Raw genomic sequence first — 6,041 nt, forward strand, 5'->3', positions numbered from 1 at the left:
AACACTTTAATTGTGTCAGCTATGTTATTTAGTTTTAATCCTGTGTTACTCATTAAATAAAGTTAAAATATATCTAAATGTTGTTTCTAGAGTACACATTAACAGAACCGAAGTCCTGTTTAACACCAGGTTTTTATCATACGTTTCAACCTCATATTTTTCTCAGCCAGGTTTGATTTTGATACTAAAAGCCTCGGGATGCAAGTCCTATTTTAGCCAAATAACTAGTTTAGTTTGACTGAACTGCTGGTCTCTGTTTCAGTCTGACACATGTTCCTTGTCTCCGCAGACCACGGTGCGTCTGTATCCGTTCCAGATCCACAGCATCGCTCTCTCCTCCTTCGCCTCCATCATGGGACCCTTCGGAGCATTATTCGCCAGCGACTTCAAGAGAGCCTTCAAGATCAAAGTAGGGATTTCTGACACGTTTGTTTACTTCAAAACAATCCAACTATCCCTTTTATTGTCTGTTGTCTTTGGTCCATGTATATTATATTCATAGCAGCAGTCTGATCACATGTACTGTTGTCTGTTCTTCCGGGATTTTGACAACACGATCCCGGGTCAAGGTGGCATTATGGACCGGTTTGACTGCCAGTACCTCATGGCCACATTTGTTAACGTCTACATTGCCAGCTTCATCAGGTAAAAAGACAGCTATGGTTTGTTCATATGTTGTATAACCTAATTGGCAATGTACAGTGACAGTGAAGAAATTCATCATCAAAGTTAGTGGTTATTTATTTTATTCCTGACTGTTAGAGACAGCATTTTATTTCTTGAAGAAAACAAACTGTCGGTTGAATCATTATCATCATCATCTTTATTTAAAGAGACTCTTGGTCCATTATTACAAGACATACAACACTCAAATATAAATGAAAAAAGGCAGTTATACCAATGTTTCCACAGAGGTGACTGGTATCGTACAGCACTGAGACACAGATTTGAAAGCAGCATAATGACAGAGTTATGAGAAACATTCAATCGATAGATGAATTTGTACATCAGATTTCTCAAGAGAGCATGGACCGTGTTGACTCATGCATTACAGAACATTTCACTTGCTCTGCACCACCTTGGTTTTCTAAGCAGTATACGCAAACAGTCATCATCAGCTTCCAGTTTGTGTTCGGGCGGCAGACACCCTATCCGTTTTTAAGAGTGCGCTTAAGACCTTCCTTTTTGATAAAGCTTATAGTTAGGGCTGATTAGATTCAGCCCCTAGTTTTGCTGATATAGGCTTAGTTTGTCGGGGGACATCTTACTTCTTCCTTCTCTCTGTCTATACCCGTGTACACTCATGTTCCGATTAACCCAGCTTCCCCAAATGTCTTTCTTTTTGGTGTCTATATACGCCGAGATCCGGAGTCATGGATGATCCTGCGGTCCTGTGTCCTGGATCGCGAGCCCTGGATCTTGAGTCGTGGCTGTGGTCCTGGATCATCGGTCCTGGATGGATATCCTCGTGGATTCATCTTCCGATTATACACACATGCATTTCCAAACATCTGGACTACCTATGTTGCAAATGTATTATCTTTTCAATTTACACACGGCATCTACTGCACGTCTGTCCATCCTGGGAGAGGGATCCCTCCTCTGCTGCTCTCCCTGAGGTTTCTCCCATGTTCCCTTTAAACTGTGGGTTTCTCCGGAAGTGTTTCCTTGTACGATGTGAGGGTCTAAGGACAGAGGGTGTCATATTGTCATACTGATATTCTGTACACACTGTGAAGACCACTGAGACAAATGTAACATTTGTGATATTGGGCTATATAAATAAACATTGATTGATTGGAACCTGGAGCTTCCGGAGGCTCGCCTTCTTAAACTTAACCCACAAGGGGGCAGTATAGAGAGGAGTGCAATAAGCTCTAAATAGGTTCACCTTAACCTTATCTGAACACCAAGAGAATTTTCTAGCCAACATGTTGGCTTGTATAGACACGCCGCTGTCTATGCATGTCATCATCATAAGCCATTTCATCTGTGATGATGTGTCCCAGATACTTAGTGTTACAGCAAACAGACAGCAGATACTTCGTGTTACAGCAAACAGACAGCACCTGTCCTGATAGACAGAATGTTGGGAAAAAAGGTTCTTATCCCCTTTTGCTCTACAGATCATTACAGCGCTCTTCTTAGCATTGTATTTAATGTCAAATGTGACTCCGTAATCAGAACAAACATTTAGCAACTGTTGAAATCCAGCACTGCTAGGAGAAACAATAGCCAGATCATCGGCATACATACGATGGTTTACAATCACATGACCAATCACACGCCCTGTTTTACAGACACTTAAATCATCTGATAGATCATTCATATAGATATTAAAAAGGCTCGGTGAGAGGAGCCCCCCTGGCGGACTCCATTACCAACACCAAATGGCGCAGAGACTGCATTCCCCCATTTGATCCGCATGCTCTGGTTGGCATACCAATAAGCCAGGAACCTAATTATACTGTTGGGCACACCCCTTTGTCTCAATTTTAAAAACAGTTTATGATGGTTAACTCGGTCAAAAGCCTTAGAGGCATCAATGAAACCAATCAGAACAGTGGAATTCTGTCTTCTATATGTTTCTACCATTTCCTTCAAAGCATAGAAGCATAGCTCAGCACCATGCTTTGCCTTGAAGCCAAACTGGTTATCTGAGGTACATAAATAAGAACATAGTCTATCTAACAAAATTCTTTCCAGGACTTTGGATAACACACTGGCCAGAGCAATTGGTCTATAGTTATCCAAGCTCCCTACCTTGCCCGCTTTGTCCTTAATGACAGGGACCAAGGTAACAGTCAACATGGAGTCTGGCAACACACCATGAGTCATGAGGTCGGTAAAACAAATGGCAAGAAGAACTGCAACCTTCGGGCTTGCCAGTTTAAGGTGCTCTGCAGTGATTCGGTCAGAGCCGCATGCTTTGTTATCAGCTAGCTGTGCAATTGCTTGATAAACCTCTTTAGCTGAGATTCCCACTGCGTCACTTTTCACAACACTACCAACTTTGTAGGGGTCACTTTTAACACAATTAAGTATAGTAGAGTATAGTTGCCTCCACAACTCAGCTATGTTATCGGCTCCAGATACTCCCTCTATGGTACACGGTAACGACGTACTGGCCCTGTTCAGAGCTCTCACCTCCTTCCAGAAGCCGGTCACATCATTATGAAGGAGCTTTTCAGCCATAGAGTCCGCTCTCAATGTTTCTGTATGTTTGTTGACATAACGAACTGCATATTTATATCTAGCATTTGTACGCTTTTTGTTGCAAATGTTTGGTTTGCCATATGAAGCATGGGTCTTAAAAAATATATGTTTTGTTTTTCAGTGCCCAGACACAGTGGAAGAGTGGCAGCAAGTAGCTGATGGATTCCAGGCTCAGTGGGACTTCCCAAACTGCCTAGGTGCCCTGGATGGGAAACACATCAACATCCGCCCGCCTCCAGGAACTGGATCAACCTACTTCAACTACAAACATACATTTTCAATAGTGCTAATGGCACTGGTCGACAGCAACTACAAGTTCTTGTATGTAGATGTAGGTTGTAATGGGAGGATTTCAGATGGTGGTGTGTTTGGTGGATGCTTACTGCAGGATGCCTTGGAGAATAGGACATTCAACATCCCTGCACCTGCACCACTTCCTGCTTCTGACCAGGCGGTTTGTTACCACATTGTGGCAGATGAGGCATTTCCCCTGAAAGAGTACCTCATGAAGCCCTATCCGAACCGCAGGCTAGCTGTAGAGCAACGCATCTTCAACTACAGGCTGTCACGGGCTCGGAGGGTGGTAGAAAATGCCTTTGGCATCCTAGCCAACAACTGGTACAAAGTAATATTGCTAAGTTCATCAACAAATGGTCACATTTGTCTGGGTTATTTTGAGAACAAACATCTGTATTCAGTGTACGTGGGTCCAACTCTGGTTGGATAAAGATAAAGGCTCTTATATGTCACCATAATCATCCAATCACATCAGGTTGTCCATGTCTGTGCAGATTCATCCTTTCGTTTCCATCCAATCAGAAAATATATAATTTATCCTCGTCAGTGAAAGTCAAATGAAGTACCTTACGTGTAAATGTAACCCTGGCTCTACAAATGCTGTGTTTATTTTTGTAAAGGACAAAACAGCAATAGGAACAAACAGTCAGTAGAGGCTTCTCAATACTCAAATTTCCCCTCCTCTCTCCGCTCTCTGGAGGAGCTATAACCAGGATACACTGATGGTTCCTCCACGGCTCCTCCGCGGATGCATTTCCGGGAACGGTGGAGGCGTGACGCACCCGGACTTATCTCAGCCAATGACAGCTCTGCATGCATCCCCTGGATATTATTTTAGAAACTGCTCTCATCGCAACGCGATGTTTACAGTGAGAACAGCTGTGAGGTGCAGAAAGCAGAGCAGTGTGTAAAATATATCACTCAGTATAACAGGCCTACTCTCTTTATTTGCTTTAGTTTTGTAGATATCTACAAACAAAGAGTCGATATTTTTCTAAAACCATTTAGTGCTTCACATAATAAAATACACAACGGCTGTAGCCTGATTATGCTTTAGGAGCTGTAGGTGTGTGTGTGGTAGGCTGTGTGTAGGTGTATGTGTGGTAGGCTACAGTGTGTAGGTGCGTGTTGTACAGTGCATAGATGCGGTGGACAGACAGGTCTCAGTTGGTTTGATGTCCTTATTTTTAATACTTGCAAATACAACTTTTGGCCCGTAATTTCAATTCCCCATTTCAGCGACCAGAGAGAGGGGGTGATATATCCAGTCTCTGATTGTGTTACGTTATTATGAGAGTGCTCTCATACTTTAAATTGCATATATTTATATAAATATATTTGTGTGTGTCCCCGCATATGTAGCCTGTTATTGTCTCATTATACCGCACTCTTAATGAATTCAAAGTAAATATGTGGGGGAACAATGTTCAGCTGATCTAACAGAGATTATAAAATATGACAAAACACTCGACAGCTGATGCAGCTGTTGCCACGTAATAATGAACTGACGTCGCTTTAATATGACCGCTCAGAGGAGAGGAGTTCTCATTTCTTTAAACGTCTGCTGCTTCGCCTCCTCTCTCCTCGGTTCCCCTCCTTGGTCCTCCGCTCGCATCTCCTGTGGGCGGGACTAAGTCTCGAGGAGGGGAGTCGAGGAGGGGACATTTAAGAATTGAGAAGCCTCTAGTGTAGCAGAAATGTGAAGTACCGCAGCTTCCGGTCTTGGCTATGCGGCAGTCTCACACACACACATTACCAAATAAGGAGTATGTGGGAGTTCCCTTCGATTCCATTGGCTCTGGCGGTTAGAAAGAGATGTCAATCAGCAAAATTGACCAAGGGGGGCTAGAGATAGGTCAAATCCACCCAAATGACCCCAGAAGTGGGTTTTTTTGTGCTAAATCTCTTTAAAAAGGTCAAATTTCACTTGTTTTGCATCAATCTTGATACAGGGTACTTATTATATGTCGTAGTTTGGATTCCTAAAGCTTTTAGTCTACCATCCCATCATTCAAGGGTGGTTCAAGTAATTTTTTTTTTGGACGGACACAATAATTAATTTTTTTTACTGTGTTCAATCTGAATTTACTTTAAAATAAAAACATCTATATTGATTCTGACACTTCTACATCCAACTCACAGGTGTAACCTTGCTTTTGATAACACATACTATTAATGTAACCCTTTTAGGGAAGATATGGTGATTTGTTCTGGGAATGTCATTTTCGAGCCTGAGACCTGAAAAACAGGCTCGGGACTTAACAAGAAGCTGTTTGATTTCAGTATATTACATGAGGGGGTAAAAGGGAACGAGTGTGCTGATAATTTGGCTAAATGTGCACTAAAAGGAAATAACATCACCAGTTCAACTTGGAAAAGCAGTAATTAAGAAAAAAGGGAGATCTGGCAGAAAAGGTGGGAGAAAGGTTCAAGTTCAAGAGACAATTACAATTAATATGTATACAGAAATAAACAGAAGGGGGAAATCATGATAGCTAGACTCAGACTGGATCACACAGCATTAAATG

Source organism: Pseudochaenichthys georgianus, chromosome 9 (assembly GCF_902827115.2).
Source record: "Pseudochaenichthys georgianus chromosome 9, fPseGeo1.2, whole genome shotgun sequence".
Taxonomy (NCBI): Eukaryota; Metazoa; Chordata; class Actinopteri; order Perciformes; family Channichthyidae; genus Pseudochaenichthys; species Pseudochaenichthys georgianus.